The sequence below is a fragment of the Musca autumnalis genome, unplaced genomic scaffold, assembly GCF_047663935.1.
Source record: "Musca autumnalis isolate F117 unplaced genomic scaffold, ASM4766393v1 scaffold_1, whole genome shotgun sequence".
NCBI classification, from domain to species: domain Eukaryota; kingdom Metazoa; phylum Arthropoda; class Insecta; order Diptera; family Muscidae; genus Musca; species Musca autumnalis.
The window spans coordinates 329,403,386-329,423,623 of NW_027411644.1; the positions used below are offsets into that span (position 1 = coordinate 329,403,386).

The 20,238-nt window shown below is 37.1% G+C and overlaps 1 protein-coding gene across 1 annotated transcript in view; it reads left to right on the plus strand.

Moving 5' to 3' along the window:
* Positions 1-1,368: 1,368 nt before the first annotated feature.
* SIFaR (SIFamide receptor) overlaps positions 1,369-20,238 on the plus strand; it is a 129,917-nt gene continuing 111,047 nt past the window's right edge. Inside the window, exon 1 of the mRNA XM_073963371.1 lies at positions 1,369-1,783. The gene's annotated coding sequence lies outside the window, so the exon portion shown is untranslated. The remainder of the gene's footprint in view (positions 1,784-20,238) is intronic.

The window sequence follows — 20,238 nt, forward strand, 5'->3', positions numbered from 1 at the left end:
ATAGGCATTTTCGTCAACATAAACTCTTACTTCGTGCAAAATTTCGTGACTATTGAGCTATAATTGCGACCTATAGCGGCTTTATGATTACACTACAAACAAAAAACTGGATATATTAGGCTGTAACTCTGTTATCTGATCACGTACATCAACATAATTGACATCAATTAAAAAGTCAAGAGATCGCCTTCTAAATATAACTCACGAGTGGGGAATGTGTCTTTCAGGAACAAAGATATAAGCTGTTTATTAAAAATTTTCACAAATTTCACACAAAAGTTTTGGTCCATTTAACCCTCTAAATATTATCTGATCGCCATCTCAAATTGCAAGCTTCTTCTTTATCATATTCTCTTACCTTATTTAAAATTTCGAGGCGATCGGACTATTATTGCGACCTCAGGAGTACCTACAAAATCGGATAAAAATTATGTTTTTGGTCCATTTCACCCGCTAAATATTTCACGATGATCACCATTTAAAATAGCGATCTATTCTGATGTGAAACCGACCTCTATACCAAATTTCGTGACGATCGGTCCATAATTGCGGCCTGGATTTTGATTACAATTTATAATGGACAGACGGACACACGGACGGACGGACGGACGGACACACATCTCAAAATCGCTTTATCTCGTCGAGATATGAAGATTGGTATATCACATTGGGGGTCTCCGACGAATATTTCGCGGTGTTACATGAATTTTTCCCAAAACAAACTTATAATACCCTTTCCACATAGTGGTGTAGGGTATAAATACATTTTTGTCCTCAAAAAAATGCTTAAAGGTAGTTTAGTGTTTTATTTTTTAAATTAATTCTCCTTCGAGTTAAGCTTATTTATTTATTTTATTTTATTTTTTCATTCAGTATAGTTTTATAGTTTTTTCCTCCACCCATAGCTTCATTTTTATGTAGTTATATTACACTATTTTCATCGGAAGTCATTTTCCTTTTATTTCAAAACAAAAATCCTTTATGCAAATTATTAACATGACATGTGAACATATCCGTTTTAATCATAAACATATCACCCTCGAATTTTCAAGCATTTCCTTTAGAACTCACCTTCCGTATTGACTTCGTCTGCTTTCTCATCCGCTGACATTTGTTTTCCTACAATAACTTGGCTAAAATCTGTGAAGAGAAAACGAAAGAGAGTAAAGGACCCAAAATCCACTTGTTTTTAGTAGTGCAAGAGGTGAGAAACAAAAGCAAAACAAAAACAAAGGAAAAATACTCTCAGTCGAGCAAGGACTTGCCGTCGTGCATTAGAGAATGTGTGTTGTTTGGCTGCTTGTTTTGCAAAGGACTGACTGACTATAGCCACGTACATTAGCCTTAGACAAGTGAATTTTTCGTGCTACAGTATTGCTTGGCACGCGGAACCGTTAACAACATATTTTCGCCTAGAAGCCAACGAATGGGATAACGTCTTGTTGGTTAAAGAGAAAAACCCAAATAATATAGGAGAAATGTAACGGCTTTTGGAAATTTGAAATTACCTTCAAAATTACTGAAAAAAAAACTAAATAAACAAAAACAAAAAATATAACGGATGTTACCTTTTGTATATCTTTTTATAAACGTGTAGAAATGTGTATTTGTAGTGCCCTTTGTGAAGTTTGTTGTGATTTTAATAGAAAATAAATAAAAAAGAAAGTTGAAAAACGAGAGAAGTGAAAAATTGATTGCATTCCTACATATTTGGCCTCCACGGGATTATTATGTAAATAACTTTCGTTCGTCGCTGGTCGTCAATCGTCTGTCGTTTATAACGGTAACATGCACGAAATAGCAAAATGCAATTTCAAAACTTGATTGTATTATTAAATCAATTTATGTTGTTGTTGATGTTCTTGTTGTTGTTGGTTGTGAATGTGGAAATTATTATTCGAATTATGGAATTAAAAGTGGCCATTCATGTCACGAGATGTTGTAAATAACCCCAGATTATTGGGTTAAAATTAATAATGTGGTTCGTAGCAGAATGTTCGTGCTTCCTTGTTGCGAGGGTATGTGGGGTGAAAAGAAGACGTTGCTGGGCGTTTGTTAAAGATTACGGGTTGCGTTAATTGAGAAACAGCCGTTGGCAACTTTGGAGAGCGAGTTGAAAAAAAGGGAACACTTGAATGACATATCCCTCAGCTGATGACCCAGAAGGAAACTTACAATACATTCATATGTACATACATACATACGTACATTTGTATATGTATGCATATATGTGTATTAGGGTCAGTTAAAGTTGAATGTAACTGTTTATTATTGTTATTATCCTTAGTGTGAATGAATTTTTTGGATATCACAGTAAATTGAATTACCAATCCAAGGCCAATTGGACTATAAAAAATTGAATAGCTCATAAGAAGGAGCTATTCTAAATATGATATCATTGATATTGGTTGAACGGGTTAACCTGAAATTCTAAATAAAATGGTTTAAATTGTGTACCTTCGGTATTGGCCGAATCCATATTTGTAGCAGAAAGTTATGCGAAGTTCTAAAAGATAATATTTTGTTGGCACTAAAAGGTAATAAACTTTGGACTATACAGATAAAATTCTAAAACGAACAATTCCGAACAGTACTAACATGTGTATCTCTGAAGTGATATTTTGGTATGAGGATTACTTTTGGTATCAAGGGCCAATTTTGTGATTAATTTCAAAACCTCAACACGATTCGAAAATCTGCCATAAACTGCAGTTACGCTAAAAATGTTGACATTTTGTAGGCCAGGTAAATGGACCTAGAAAGGAGTAGACCGATATTGAACATCTGAACTTGTTTATAAGCTTGGAAGAAATACTACCATTTACAAAGTTTGGATCAAATTGGATAATCAAGTCGAGCTGTTTTCAGGTTCAGCAGTCATTTTATTTTGTGGCCCACGATTACAATTTAAGTTTGGTAAAAATTTCAAAATAATCCTCGAAAAGTTTCCGATATTGTATGTTATGGTCGAAAGAAGTGACCCGATATAGACCATCTTCGAACTTGATGTAAGTTTGGATTTAATATTACCCTTTACCAAGTTTTGGGCCAAATTGGGTAATTAATTCGAGGGTTTTCGGGTTCAGAAGTCATTTTATTTTGTGGTCCAGGACCACAATTAAGTTTGGTAAAAATTTCAAAACAATCCTCGAAATTGGTTTTAATCACAACACTGATGGGTTTCCGATACTGATAGGGTCCAGTGAAAATATAAATGACTATATGTAGGTCCTAAGATCCATACTTTTAGCGTGGACCTAAAGTTCCATGATGTCTGCAACTTTCGCGTTAAGAAAGTTTGCGGAATTAACCCTAGATCTGATACGACCATGTCAAAAAGGGTAAAAGGTAAAAGTTTTTAGGGTTAGGCTCTTGAAGGATAATGTGCATAACAAAAAAAATTTATTGGATCGTTGTCGGTAATATTGCCGAAGACACCATATGTATACCTAAAATAGCAAGAATTCCAAGGAATCTTAACTCCAAAAAAAGAAGTATCAGTAAGCCGTCCCAGCAGGGATTTTGGAGCATTTTAAGACATTATTTAAGAATGTATGGACATTGAAAACAAACTTCGGCAAAAAATTTCAAATAGTTTCGAGACGAGTCTTCAAACATTTTTCCCACATTTTGTGTGGGAGGTACCCGAAGGAAGGGGCCGACCTGGTACATGGCTGGATGAAATAATGCGATATTCAAAGTTTGGACCAGTAACAAACTCCCTGCGAGAATTAACTTATGGATTTGCCATTATAGTTTGTTCTTTCAGGGGCTCTTGCAGCTATTAGGTCATTACGTGGGGAACTAGAAAAGTTTCTGGCCTAATAATGAAAACGCAAATATTTACCATCAAAAATAGTTTTGTTGTTTTCTTAAGTAGTCACAAGCATGATTTATACACGATTTCATGCGCTCAAACCAATTGTTCAAGCACTTTTTCGACTCCGATTGAGACACCTCCAAAACATGGTTTTTGAACGATTCAACAGCACCTTCTGGCGACTAAAATCGTTATCCACCTTTGATGAATCATAAATTCCACGTTTTGTCCGGTCAAAAGGCCCTGGTTTGAATCGATGTGTGAGAGCTCACATAGTCTAACGAGAAAATCCCATTTTTGCGGCCAGGTGTTCAAGCAATATCAAGAAATGTTCAAGGATGCCTCTATCTCATGGTATAGAACATGGCGATCTTGCATTGTCCGCCCACACACGGCTTAATTTCTTTCAGGCACAACGGTTCAAATTTTTAAAAAAAATGGACAGGGCTAAATCAGCTCCAAATTATCTGAAACCGATTTCGTCCAAACATACGAGGTTCGAAAATGTTCGGAAAATTTGTGCGCACGATAACTCTTGCAGGTAGTAACTGATTTGATCCATACTTTGCACATCGTGAAATTTCTACCAGACTTGGATGAGGTTCTAATATGGACTCAATCGGTCCACTCCTTCGGGTACCTCCCACACAAAATTTCGGATAAGTTCAGATAAGAGCTGCTCTCGAATCGCTTTGATTTTTGTTGCAAAAACTTGTATTCACTGCCTCCCATACGACGGTACAAGTTTCATCAGGGGCAAGTCCATACTTCCTGAGAAAATAGACTGAAAGGTACAAAAAGCCCCAATGACACCGTGTGTAGTGGTTGGAGCGCAAGATAACTCTGGAACGGATCTGCCGATTAGGTCCAAAATTTGGAATTCGTAATATTTTGTCCAAACATAGTTTATATTCAAAGATAACCCTCCTCCACTCCTTCAGGTACCACCCCATATTTGAAGATAACCCTCCTCCACTCCTTCAGGTACCTCCCCCACAAAAGTTCAAAAATGTTCGGAAAAATTATGCGCACGATAACTCTTGAAGGGAGTGACCGATGTAATCCATACTTTGCACATCCTAATACATCTACCAGATATAGATCAGGTTGGAATATGAACTATATTTGTCTACTCCTTCTGGTACCTCTCACACAAATTTTCGGATAAGTCCACTTTAAGAACTGCTCTCGAATCACTTTGATTTTTGTTGAACCGATTTGCATTCGCCAACTCCATTACGACGGTAAAAGTTTTTTTCAGGGGCAAGTCCATATTTTTTGGGAAAACAGCCCGAAAGTTGTAAAAAACCCCTATGTCACCATATATGGCGGTCGGAGAGCACGATTACTCTCGATTGTTCAACCGATTTGGTCTAACATTTTGTCTTCGTCATATTATATCCAAACTTAGTTTCATAACGCCATACCGGTCCACAACTTCCGGTACTTCTCCCCAATATTTAAAAAATGTCAATAAAATGATAGGACGATATCACTTGAATGGGGCAACCAATTTGGTCCAAACTTTGGATACCCTAGTATTTTGTCAAAATTTAGTTTCACTTCTAAAATGGCCCATATCGGTCCTCCCTAAGGGTACCTCCCCCACATTTGTGTCTTAGTGCAGTTTATTCCTAATCCACATTTTTGTCGGCAAGTTCAAATGTTCAAAAAGGGCCACAAAATTTTGAAGGACCTTATATACATTCGATCTGTCTGTAGGTGAAAGTTTCACTTCACATTGGCTGAGGGTGTATATCTGTTGGCAAAGCCGACTGACACTTTTTTTACTTGTTATATAAAAAGTAAAAAAGTGTCAGTCGGCTTTGCCGACAGAGGTATACCCTCAGCCAATGTGAATTGAAACTTTTATCTACGGACAGATAGAATGTATTTCGCGTCTCTTCAGAATTTTGTGGCCCTTTTTCAACATTTGAACTTGCCGACAAAAATGTGGATTAGGAATTAACACAAATGTTGAACATTTGTGGGGGAGGGTACCCTTAGGGGGGACCGATATGGGCCATTTTAGAAGTTAAACTAAATTTTGACAAAATATTAGGAGATCCAAAGTTTGGACCAAATTGGTTGCACCATTCAAGTGATATCGTCCTAACATTTTAGTGACATTTTTCTTAAATATTGGGGAGAAGTACCGGAAGTTGGGGACCGGTATTGCCCCATGAAACTAAGTTTGGATAAAATATGACGAAGACCAAATGTTGGACCAAATCGGTAGAACAGTTCGAGAGCCACATTTGGTGACATAGGGCTTTTTACACCTTTCGAGATGTTTTCCCAAGAAATATGGACCTGCTCCTAAAAAAACTTTTACCGTCGTAATGGAATGCAAATCGCTTCAACAAAAATCAAAGTGACTCGAAAGTAGGTCTTAAAGTGAACTTAATCGAAATTTTTGTGTGGGAGGTACCCAAAGGAGTGCACAAATATAATCCATATTCGAACCTGATCTATATCGGGTAGATATATTAGGATGTGCAGAGTATGGATTACATCAGTCACTCCCTTCAAGAGTTATCGTGCGCATATTTTTCCGAAGATTTTTGAATTTTTGTGAGGGAGGTACTTGAGGGAGTGGACCGACATGGTTTATCTTCGAACTTAAAGTATGTTTGTACAAAATATTACGAAGGTCAAATTTTGGACCGAATTGGTAGATCCGTTCGAGATTTATCTTGCGCTGCAACCACTACACACGGTGTCATAGGGGTTTTTGCATCTTTCAGGCTATTTTCAGGAAGTATGGACTCGCCCCTTATGAAACTTGTACCGTCGTATGGGGGACAGCGAAAACAAGTTACTACAACAAAAATCAAAGTGATTCGAGAGCAGGTCCTAAACTGAACTTTTCCGAAATTTTGTGTGGGAGGTACCCGAAGGAGTAGACCATTTGAGTCCATATTTAAACTTCATATAAGTCTGGTAGAACTTACACGATGTACAAAGTGTGAGCCAAATTGGTTACTCCCTTCAAGAGTTATCGTGCGCACAAATTTTCCGAACATTTTCGAACTTTTGTGGGGGAGGTACCAGAAGGAGTGGACCGATATAACCCATCTTCGAACTTAAACTAAGTTTGGGCAAAATATTACGAAAGCCGCCTATTTGCCAGTGTATTCAACAATGCAGTCATTTCTTTGCGGTACTGTTTTATTATAAAAGTCCTAAAAGTGTTATATCGGTAGTCCTGAGTTGATGACCTAAAAGCTACAAGAAGCTCTGACAAATCCGCATGATAACTATCTCAGGGAGTTTCTGATTGGTTTAAATTTTGCACATCGTTTTTTTTGTCTAGTCATGTATCAGGTTGTAATATAAAGTATATCGGACCCGTCCTTCGGGGGTACCTCCTACGCAAAATTTGGAAAAAGTGCAGTTTGAGGACTCGTCTCGGATCTATTTGAAATGTTTTGCAGAGGCGTCAGCACAGCTGAATGATACTTCCTTACTTGTTTTTATCGGGAATAAGTCCAAATTGACTTCGATAATTACCATAAAGTTATGAAACCCGTACGTCCGATTTTGACCAATCTTTGCACATCGCAATCGTTCTTACAAACTTACGCCAAATTCAAAGAAATGCTATATCTGTCCACTTCTGCACTTTTAAGGCATGCTGAACTTTTATTAGAAGAAACTGGTTTTCTGTAACCGTACTGGCCAATTTCGATTTCTTTGCTTCTTCAAAATTTTTACTCAACTTAATTGGTCTTTTACAGAATACATACTGCTAATTAACCCAAAAAGTAACATAACTCAAAAAATGCATTTTTTAGTTAACAATTTCCAGTTTTTCTTCGATTTCTACTTTATCTTGTGTTCGTATCTTCTACTTTATCTTTATGTTCGTATCTCTAAAACTGAATGAGTTACACCGTTTTACTAGGAGTTTGGCATAAATCAATAAACAAGTTTTTTAGTTTGTGAAGCACTACACACAATGTGAATTTCGTCGCAGATTTCCTGGCCAGACTTTTGAAGTCGCGGGTTTATGTCAACAAGCCTCAGACTCTTTCAGCTCTTAAGGACAATATCCGTCAAGAAGTGATGGAAAATGCCATCAAAAGGGCTCAAATGACAATAAACTGTGGCGGCGGCCATTTGTATGACATCATATTCTCGACTTGGTGTAAACAAAATTACAGCCAAAAATCATAGGAAGTTTACTTTTGCGTCACCTGGTATTTGTGGGGTTATGTGATTTTGCGTAAGAAATTTTAAGCTTTATATAAGAAAAACTTCTGGACTTCTCTAAAATTATGTTATGAGAGAAAACTTGTTCCACTACTACAATTTAATTCGATATTTTTAAATTTTCAAATGTAAACAGTACTGGTAGTGTATCAATGGCTTAGAAGGTTGGATGGATTCTGTTCTTGCGAGTGGTGGCTTGGTTTTTATACCGCTTCTTTTGTCAGCAAGCAAAATTGTGTTCCTATTTTTATGGAATTTTATCAATTTAAGGACACTCAAACTTCTAACAATCATAATCTAGTATATGTATGTCTGACCACACAAAGTCTCTTCGATTTCCTTTGCATTACAATCTAATGTGAGTGTTTCAAGCACCCCATAAAGAACAAAAAAACTGAAGACAAGTAACACATCAAGGCGTTGAGTTGTCATTTAACAGCATGCCGCTGGTTTTAGTGCTTCAGGGTGCCATCATGTCTGTTTGTGAGATATGAACTAATTTCCCACGCACTCATCCCACTGCCTGCCTTCGTCCCCAATTTACTTGGATCACATCTTCTGGTTTGGCCAAACCAAACAACAAACAGTGTCAGCAGCATCAGACAAACATTTTTGATGTTTGTTGTCTTTTGTCTGTGTCACCGCCGCCCATTTATTATATTAAGGTGGCCAAAATAATTAAATTTTTTTCGAAACTTTGGACATAATAATTGGGATTAACTAACAATAGAAAAAAGAGTTGAAGACTTTTTGAAATTGAGAGATAAAACTTTCTACATAAATAAAGGGTATTTTGGGAAGATGCCTTTTGTTAACAAAATTTTTAAAATACAAATTAACACGAATGGACAAGGCCAGATGAAGGTAAGTTGTCCCTAAACTAAGAGAAATACAATTTCATGGTAAAGGGACGACAGGCTTTTGTAGTTTATCCGAACACTTCTTTATATAAGTATCCAAAAATATATTTGCAAATGGGATTTAAACTTAAGTATTCAACAATTTTTAGTTAATTTAGTTTTTCTTTGTTTACATTAGACACTTTTACTTGCATCAATTCTCGGTTTGAGGACGACAGAGGTAAGCCTAATGGAAACCTTTCACTTTTAACACCCCTCATAGATAAAAATACGTTCTAGGAAAAGCTGACCGTTCCTGAGATAATTTTAGAATTTAAAACAACTGTTATCAACGTTTTTTTCATTTACTCAAACAGTGCCCTAACATTAAAAAATGAGTTTGACTAAAATCCATTCTTAGTTGTAATTGAGTTTTGACTGATTTGTTTTGATAAAATGTAAGAAAAACAAGTAAGCTTTGCCAGCAGAGATATACCCTCAGCATGTGTGGACTGAAACAGCTCTTTCCCCCCCAAAAAAAAAACTTATGTATTTAGTGGCTTTTCAAATTTTTTCAAAATCTTTTCAAAACAAAATACTTAGAGATCAAAAGTTTGGACCAATTCGGTTCCTACGTTTATGAGATATCGCGCGTACCATTGTAGCGAATATTTTCGAACTTTTCTGGGGAAGGTAACGAAAGGAATGGAACTATAATCACCACCTTGAAATATTCATCTTATATTTGAAGAAATATTACGTTACCCAAAGTGTGGACAAACGCAATTTTCGGTTCGAGCTCTCCAGCCACTACATACGGCGCCATAGGCGTTTTTACAACTTTCGAGCTGTTTTCTCAAGAAGTATGGACTTGCCCCGGAAATAGCTTTTACTGTCGTAATTGAGGCAGCGAATGCAAGTTGCTTCAACAAAAAAGAAAGTAATTCGAGAGCAGGTCTTAAAGTACCCGAAGGTACCCGAAGGAGTGGACAAATATAGTCCATATTCGAACTTGATCTATATCTGGTAGATATATTAGGATGTGTAAAGTATGTGCTAAATCGGTCATTCCCTTCAAGAGTTATCATGTGCACAATTTTTCCGAACATTTTTGAACTTTTGTGGGGGAGGTACCTGAAGGAGTAGACTTATATGGCTTATCTTCGAACATAAACTAAGTTTGGACAAAATATTACGAAGGCCAAATTTTGGACCGAATCTGCCCATCCGTTCGAGAGTTATCCTGCGCTCTCACCACTACACACGGTGTCATAGGGTTTTTTGCAACTTCCAGGCTATTTTCTCAGAAAGTATGGACTTGCTCCTGATGAAACTTGTATTGTCGTATGGGTGGCAAGTTGTTACAACAAAAATCAAAGCGATTCGAGAGCTGGTCCTAATCTGAACTTGACCGATATAACCAACCCATCATCGAACTTAAACTAAGTTTGGACAAAATATTACGAAAGCCAAATTTTGGACCGAATCGGTTCATCCGTTCGAGAGTTATCGTGCGCACAAGCCACCCAGCCAGACGGACGGACATTGCTAAATCAACTCCAAATTGTCTGAAACACATTTCGTCCTAACATACTTGGGGTCTAAAACCATTATTTCGATGAGGCACATTTTGCCCGTATGAAAGTGTATATACCCTCGTTAGCATAAATGCTGAGGGTATAAAAAACCTTAAACTTTACATGTTCCAAATTTTGTGTGGGAGATACCCTAAGGAGTGGTAATCCAAGTATATACGAGAGTGTTATGTTAGGCACAACCATGTTTAGTTAGTACCGGCAGATTTTTTTGGAGCTCCAGGGCCATTATCTAAAAAAGTATGGACTTGTCCCCGAAAAAGAATACACCGTCAAGGAAAAGAATAGAAAGTCAAAATTTCGATTTTTAACAAAAAATGTGCCGTTTATTGGCCATTAATCGGTCAACAATTTTTTAAGAAAAATTTGAAGACAAAATTTTGATTTATTTAATAAACTCACAAAAATATATGAAGACTGAACACCAAATTTCTGTAATTTTGGGTGGATAATGTGGCTAAAACCTTAAAAACCCGAAAATTGGTCGGTACCGTTCCACGGGGGTTAAATCAAAACGTGAACCAATACCAACAATTCTCTGTAAAAATATTTCGCAAGACCTGGCGAAGACTAAATACCAAATATCAGCTACATTGGTTGTTTAATGTGGCTAAAACCTTGAAAATACCGAAAATCGGGCGATGCCGTTCTATTGGAGCTATATCAAAACGTGGACCTATGTACATAATTTTCATCAGATAAGTTTTTTGGTCCATTGGGAACCCTCAATGCTAAATTTCGGCGTATTTGGGTGTGAAAAATATGTAAAATCTTCAAAATTCCGATAATCGGGAGGTACCGTTATATGGGGTCTATATCAAAACGTGGACCTATGTCCATAATTTTTATCGGAAAAGTTTTTTATAAAGTGAAAACCCCGCATTTCAAAATTCAACCAATTTGGTTGATAAGTTTAGCTAAAATATTCAAAATACCGAAACATTAAGAAGTACCGTTGCATGGGGACTATCCCAAAACGTGGACCGACCTTCCCAATGTTTTGCTCTCGACATTGTCAGTGAACTATAAGTATTTATACCAAAATTCATCTGCCAACGTCAACTACTTTGGCAACCGTTCATTTGCACTCGCGACATAGTGCAGCGTTTTCTTGAGGTTATGCGCCATTATCTCGGGAACTTGGACTTGCCCTCGAAAAAAATTACAATGACGTAACGGGGGCCGCACGAACATCCAGTTACAAAAATTTTCATAACGATTCGTGAGGGGTCACTAAACTGCACTTATTTCAAATTTTGTGTGGGAGGTACCTGAAGTAGTGGACCGATATAATACATATTCGAACCTGAAGTATGCCTAGAGGTAGTATTACCATATGCAAAGTTTGGTTCAATTCGGTTACTCCCTTCGTGAGTTATCGTGCGCACAAGTTTTGCGACAAGTTTTGAACATTTGTGGGAGAGGTGCCTGAAGGAGTGGACATATATGGCCCATCTTCGAACTTAAATCAAATCTGGACAAAATATTTCGATACCCAAAATTTGAACCGAATCGATTGATCCGTTCGAGACCAGCCAGACAGACAGACAGACGGACGGACATTGCTAGATCTACTCAAAATTGTCTGAAACGGATATCGTACAAACATACTTGGGATCTAAAACCATTATTTCGATGAGGCACATTTTTGGTCGTATCAAAATGTATATACCCTATTTAGCCTAAAGGCTGAGGGAATAAAAATTGATAAGGGTTGATATCAGGAGTTTGGCCCGAGGTATTTATCAGTTTAGTTTTGTTATATTACATCAGCAACTTAGACAAATAAGATTAATATGTCACGACCTGACCTTTGATGTGGTGGTATTTGAACGTGTTTGTGCTTTTTGGACCCGTTTTACAGACTTTCAGAATAATGATTATTAAATGTTTCCTAATTATATCAGTGGCGATGCTTCCCAATCATTATTATGTCCGTGAACCCGATTTTGCATACTTAAAAAATCGGTATTCCAGCTTTTCTAGAAGGGGTATAATTTCCATATTAGATGGGTTTTATTGTATTTGGCGCACTTTTTGGGATTTATTATGATAGCAGAGTTATAAATGAAGTGATTCCAATAATATTTAGAGAGGAAATATAGCTCTGTTGTAGGTTTTCCAAAATAATACACTGATGGTCTATTTTTTGATGTTTTCAAAGCCAAAATCGGACTGTTTTGCATTGAGTTAAATATTCTTTCTTTGCATACTTGTCTGCAGCCGATTCGTCATTGTTTATTGTTAATATGGTCTCAACGTTTTTTACCTGTCTAAAGAACCTCCACGACCAACAGCAAGAGTTGTAAACAAAAAACCGTATATTTTTATTTTACAATTTTGGCCTTTGCAATACATTTGTTGTCAAACTGTATGTTCATCCTTCTAAAAAAATTGCAGTTTTCGATATAAACAGCTTTCTTTAACAACCACAGAATTATTTTAACGTTTTCCTTTAATATTTATTTTGGCAACTAAACTTTTACCAAGAAAGTTGTCGGGTAAATAGTTTCAGATGACAATCGGTCAATATGACGAAAAAATATTAAATTGACATTTAAGGTATCTCTATGTAGTTTTCAACAACTCTCCCACATCAAGTATACACATATGTATGTATTATTTTGACAGTGATGTGATTCACCAGAAGCTATTATTTTCAACGTCAGGACAATAAAAAGTTTTGTTGTAACTGATGTTTGGGACATGTTGTTTGCGGGTTATTTTGTGGTGGTATGTGTAGACAAGATACAATTTGATTTGCTATCCATCTTTTTCCACACACATCTGGATTGATAGGTCTAACAACCAATACACGCACATATCCACACAAACGGAAAGCGTCATTCACGTCATAAACGATATCCTTTTTTTATTAGCTCACTGCTTGATTGCTGGCAAATGTTTTGCTGTTAGTCGTGATTGTTTTTGTGCTCATTGACAGTCAAAGGCATTTAAGTGGCTTTTCAATTGACTTTGTCAGACAATTTCGTGGTTAATAATAAAAAACAAAAAGCACAACGAGTGAGGAACAATGGCAAATGGTGGAAGCGATCAAAGGAATGAACGGATGAAGGGCCACGGATAAATTCATGGCTAGATACCGATGACACGTACATATGCACATATAAAAATATAAATGGGTAAATAAAGAGTTGATGATTTGGTTTTGTGTGATTGCCGTGTTCTGAGAGCGAGAGTATCGTCGGCGCATCGTGCACAGCTTGTTCTATTATTATTAACTCATTAAGGAGGCTGCATGGGTGTGCACTCAAGACAAAGATTGGTTTTGTATTTATATCACGCTAAGGATGGGTCAAAGGTTACAAACTTGAAATGTGGTTTGTTGTGCAGTAACAGTCGTATGAACAATTCCATCGTGTTGGATGACAACAAAACCTATTCAGGGACACACACATATCACTCCTTCACTTTCAGCATTTTGTCGCTTAACTCTCTCAGTGCACTACCAGTGTGAACGCTTGCTTGCATGTGTGTTGGTGTGTTCATTTTTACGTGTACGTGATGTGATTGTGCAGCAAGTTCATTCGTTTTTGGTTATATTTAAACACACCCAAACACATACGTACATTTACCTATAAACATACATGTGTGTACAAGGTATTGGCCCACTCACACACATGCATATATGCAATGACCTTAACTATAATATATGAACAAGGTCGCTCCTACAATGATCAGCCCAGGCTTTGGTGTGGTGACCCTCACACATATATTTTTGTTTTTATGTGCCGCTATCAGTATGCAGGCGTAGTGGAGTGGCGGGGAATGTGAAATAGAGTCTCAATAGTTTTGTGCTATCTTAGGCCAAGAACGACATTCTTTCCAACTTGTTTTTATTTTCAGCTTCCATGAAGGTCATAATTCCGGAATCGGCAGTTGATATACAAACACAACACATATACATCTGTTTATCAATGCCATTGGCCACTTTAAATGGAAATCGAAATGACAATGTGTGGAGATTAATTTGAAACATTTATAATAAAGTATCCTTTTGATGGTTTAGTTCATTTTCAGGAAGCTATGATTTCAAATAAACTTATACAAAATCGTATATAGTTTAGAACTTGTAACATTTTATTTTTATATTTTTTAAAATAGTTAAACAAATACAAATCTAATTTTTTGTCCAATTCTGAATTTAGTGGAATGTTTGTACAGTTGCATTTGTACACATTAAATCAAAATTGAGCCTCATCAAAATAATTGTTTAATACGTTTCAGAAAATTTGGGTCGATTTACTTCTGTACGACTATTTGTCTGTTACGATAAGTCTCGAACAAATCAATTGATTTGGTCCAGTGTGTGGTTCACGTATTATTTTGTCCAAAATGAGATCAATTTCGAAAATGGACCCATCTCGATGCACTCCTTCATGTACCTCCCCCACAAAAGTCTAATTTTTTCGCTTAAGTGCGTGTACGATAAATCTAGAGGGATGTAATAGCTATTGTTCAAATTTTGCACATCGTAATACTTTTTCTAGAAATAGGGAAGGTACATTCCTCCTTGGGGAAAATGCAGTATAAGAGCCAGCCTCGGATCTCGGCGGTATAATTTTTGTAGAGGGCAAGTTCATATTTCTTGAGATAATTACGCTAAATCTATACAAAAAATATACGGACACTTATTAAAATGGCTAGCACGTACGATAGGTCTCGAAAAATATACCCACAAAAGTTCAAACTTTACACCAGAAATTTGTCGGTATATGTCTTCATATAGCGCCCATAGAACGGAAGCCCCTATTTTCGGTATTTTGAAGGTTCCAGCGTCGTTATCAAACCGAAATGGATGAAATTTGGTATTTGGTCTTCGATGGGGGTATAAAATATTCCAGAAGAGAAATATCAATATAGGTCCACGTTGAAGGGTACATAGAAGGGGTATAATTTCCATATTAGATGGGTTTTATTGTATTTGGCGCACTTTTTGGGATTTATTATGATAGCAGAGTTATAAATGAAGTGATTCCAATAATATTTAGAGAGGAAATATAGCTCTGTTGTAGGTTTTCCAAAATAATACACTGATGGTCTATTTTTTGATGTTTTCAAAGCCAAAATCGGACTGTTTTGCATTGAGTTAAATATTCTTTCTTTGCATACTTGTCTGCAGCCGATTCGTCATTGTTTATTGTTAATATGGTCTCAACGTTTTTTACCTGTCTAAAGAACCTCCACGACCAACAGCAAGAGTTGTAAACAAAAAACCGTATATTTTTATTTTACAATTTTGGCCTTTGCAATACATTTGTTGTCAAACTGTATGTTCATCCTTCTAAAAAAATTGCAGTTTTCGATATAAACAGCTTTCTTTAACAACCACAGAATTATTTTAACGTTTTCCTTTAATATTTATTTTGGCAACTAAACTTTTACCAAGAAAGTTGTCGGGTAAATAGTTTCAGATGACAATCGGTCAATATGACGAAAAAATATTAAATTGACATTTAAGGTATCTCTATGTAGTTTTCAACAACTCTCCCACATCAAGTATACACATATGTATGTATTATTTTGACAGTGATGTGATTCACCAGAAGCTATTATTTTCAACGTCAGGACAATAAAAAGTTTTGTTGTAACTGATGTTTGGGACATGTTGTTTGCGGGTTATTTTGTGGTGGTATGTGTAGACAAGATACAATTTGATTTGCTATCCATCTTTTTCCACACACATCTGGATTGATAGGTCTAACAACCAATACACGCACATATCCACACAAACGGAAAGCGTCATTCACGTCATAAACGATATCCTTTTTTTATTAGCTCACTGCTTGATTGCTGGCAAATGTTTTGCTGTTAGTCGTGATTGTTTTTGTGCTCATTGACAGTCAAAGGCATTTAAGTGGCTTTTCAATTGACTTTGTCAGACAATTTCGTGGTTAATAATAAAAAACAAAAAGCACAACGAGTGAGGAACAATGGCAAATGGTGGAAGCGATCAAAGGAATGAACGGATGAAGGGCCACGGATAAATTCATGGCTAGATACCGATGACACGTACATATGCACATATAAAAATATAAATGGGTAAATAAAGAGTTGATGATTTGGTTTTGTGTGATTGCCGTGTTCTGAGAGCGAGAGTATCGTCGGCGCATCGTGCACAGCTTGTTCTATTATTATTAACTCATTAAGGAGGCTGCATGGGTGTGCACTCAAGACAAAGATTGGTTTTGTATTTATATCACGCTAAGGATGGGTCAAAGGTTACAAACTTGAAATGTGGTTTGTTGTGCAGTAACAGTCGTATGAACAATTCCATCGTGTTGGATGACAACAAAACCTATTCAGGGACACACACATATCACTCCTTCACTTTCAGCATTTTGTCGCTTAACTCTCTCAGTGCACTACCAGTGTGAACGCTTGCTTGCATGTGTGTTGGTGTGTTCATTTTTACGTGTACGTGATGTGATTGTGCAGCAAGTTCATTCGTTTTTGGTTATATTTAAACACACCCAAACACATACGTACATTTACCTATAAACATACATGTGTGTACAAGGTATTGGCCCACTCACACACATGCATATATGCAATGACCTTAACTATAATATATGAACAAGGTCGCTCCTACAATGATCAGCCCAGGCTTTGGTGTGGTGACCCTCACACATATATTTTTGTTTTTATGTGCCGCTATCAGTATGCAGGCGTAGTGGAGTGGCGGGGAATGTGAAATAGAGTCTCAATAGTTTTGTGCTATCTTAGGCCAAGAACGACATTCTTTCCAACTTGTTTTTATTTTCAGCTTCCATGAAGGTCATAATTCCGGAATCGGCAGTTGATATACAAACACAACACATATACATCTGTTTATCAATGCCATTGGCCACTTTAAATGGAAATCGAAATGACAATGTGTGGAGATTAATTTGAAACATTTATAATAAAGTATCCTTTTGATGGTTTAGTTCATTTTCAGGAAGCTATGATTTCAAATAAACTTATACAAAATCGTATATAGTTTAGAACTTGTAACATTTTATTTTTATATTTTTTAAAATAGTTAAACAAATACAAATCTAATTTTTTGTCCAATTCTGAATTTAGTGGAATGTTTGTACAGTTGCATTTGTACACATTAAATCAAAATTGAGCCTCATCAAAATAATTGTTTAATACGTTTCAGAAAATTTGGGTCGATTTACTTCTGTACGACTATTTGTCTGTTACGATAAGTCTCGAACAAATCAATTGATTTGGTCCAGTGTGTGGTTCACGTATTATTTTGTCCAAAATGAGATCAATTTCGAAAATGGACCCATCTCGATGCACTCCTTCATGTACCTCCCCCACAAAAGTCTAATTTTTTCGCTTAAGTGCGTGTACGATAAATCTAGAGGGATGTAATAGCTATTGTTCAAATTTTGCACATCGTAATACTTTTTCTAGAAATAGGGAAGGTACATTCCTCCTTGGGGAAAATGCAGTATAAGAGCCAGCCTCGGATCTCGGCGGTATAATTTTTGTAGAGGGCAAGTTCATATTTCTTGAGATAATTACGCTAAATCTATACAAAAAATATACGGACACTTATTAAAATGGCTAGCACGTACGATAGGTCTCGAAAAATATACCCACAAAAGTTCAAACTTTACACCAGAAATTTGTCGGTATATGTCTTCATATAGCGCCCATAGAACGGAAGCCCCTATTTTCGGTATTTTGAAGGTTCCAGCGTCGTTATCAAACCGAAATGGATGAAATTTGGTATTTGGTCTTCGATGGGGGTATAAAATATTCCAGAAGAGAAATATCAATATAGGTCCACGTTGAAGGGTACATACCGATTTTCGGTATTTTGAAGGTTGTGTCTTTAATATCCCACTAAAATAACTGGAATTTGGTATTTAGTCTTTGTTTGAGGTATTAAACTTTCCTCCAGAAATTTGAAGATATACATATGTCCACGTCGTCATATAGCCCCCATAGAAGGATATCTCCCGATTTTCCGCATTTTGAAGGTTGTGGCCTTAAAATTTCCCTGAAATGGCTGGAATTTGGTATTTAGTCTTCGTTTGGGATATATAACTTTCCACCAGAAATTTGTCGGTATAGGTCCACGTCGTCATAAAACAGTACTCCCCGATTTTCGGTATTTTGAAGGTATCAGCGTCATTATAAAACCGAAATGAATGATATTTAGTATTTAGTCTTCGATGGGGGTTTAAAATATTTCAGATGAGAAATATCAGTATAGATCTGGGATGGCCACCAACAACAACTTTCCTATGCCCGAGGGCATACGAAACACACGTACGCTATAAACACATTAGTTAGGTTGATGCATTGTTTACGTTTCCACTCACACTAGCGCAAGTTATAATCTGCAGATGTGTGTTTGTAGCCATCCCTGGTATAGATCCATGCTGAAGGGTACCTCCCGATTTTCGGTATTTTCAAAGTTGTGGCCTTAATATCCAACCGAAATGGCTGAAATTTGTCATTAAGTCTTAGTTAGTGATACAAAACTTTCCACCGTGAAAATCCTCGGTATATGTCCACGTCCTCATATAGCTCCCAGAGAAGGGTATCTTCCGATTTTCGGTATTTTGGGGGTTGTGACGTAGGGGATGAGTGATACCAAGGAACGGTCCTGACCGGCTTTAACATGGCAAAGACCAGGATTTATCTTGGTCCCTCTCTCATCTCAAGTGGACACTGACCTCCCCGTGGTGTCACCTGGGGAGCTGCCTTTAACACCCGTTAAAGTTAGTGAGCTAACATGTGCCGCGCGTTCGCCCATAAGAACGTTAAAAACTTGGGTTTGGGCACCGGGTTAGTACCCCTCCCCTAGAAAATGAAGCCTACTATGAAAAAAAACAAAAGAAAAGGAAAACAAATCCCTCTAAAGTTGACGACCCCCGCAAACGTTTTAAGAACCATGGTCTGCGAATCTGCACCTGGAATGTTCGCACACTTTATAGAGAAGGCGCAGTTTACGCATTGGCAGATGTACTTGGAAAGTAAAAGGCCGACATTACTGCCATACAGGAAATACGATGGAACGGGAAAGGCGTCACAACAACACCAAAAGGTGACGCACTGTATTATAGCTGCCATGACACAAAGCATGAGTTTGGTTGCGGGTTTGTAGTTGGTCGGAGGTTAAAACACCTGGTCTCCAGCTTCACACCCGTGAATGAAGGACTTGCTACAATTGGAATAAAGGCAAAATTCTTCAACATCAGCTTTATTTGCGCTCAAGCTCCCACTGAAGACAAGGACGAACAGACCAAAGATATATTTTATGAGCGCTTAGAAGAAACATATGACCGTTGCCCTGCCCATGACATTAAAATCATTCTAGGCGATTTTAATACCAAAATTGGAAAGGAAAATATCTTTGGCCCAACAGTCGGAAAATTCAGTCTCCACAATGAAACATCTGACAATGGTATAAGGCTGATAGACTTCGCAGCGGCAGAAAACATGGTAGTTAGCAGCACCCGATTTAAACATCTCGACATCCATAAGGGCACCTGGCTGTCTCCAGATCAGAAAACAATAAATCAAATTGATCACGTTGTGATAGATGGAAGACATTCATCAAGCATGTTGGATGTGCGTTCGTTCCGAGGAGCAAACATAGACTCGGATCACTACCTTCTTGCAGCAAAGGTACGCACCCGGTTAAACGAAGCAAACAAAGTACGAACATACACAACACGAAAGTTAGACATAAGTAAGCTGCAATCACAACAGATAGCCACAGCATATTCCACTCAAC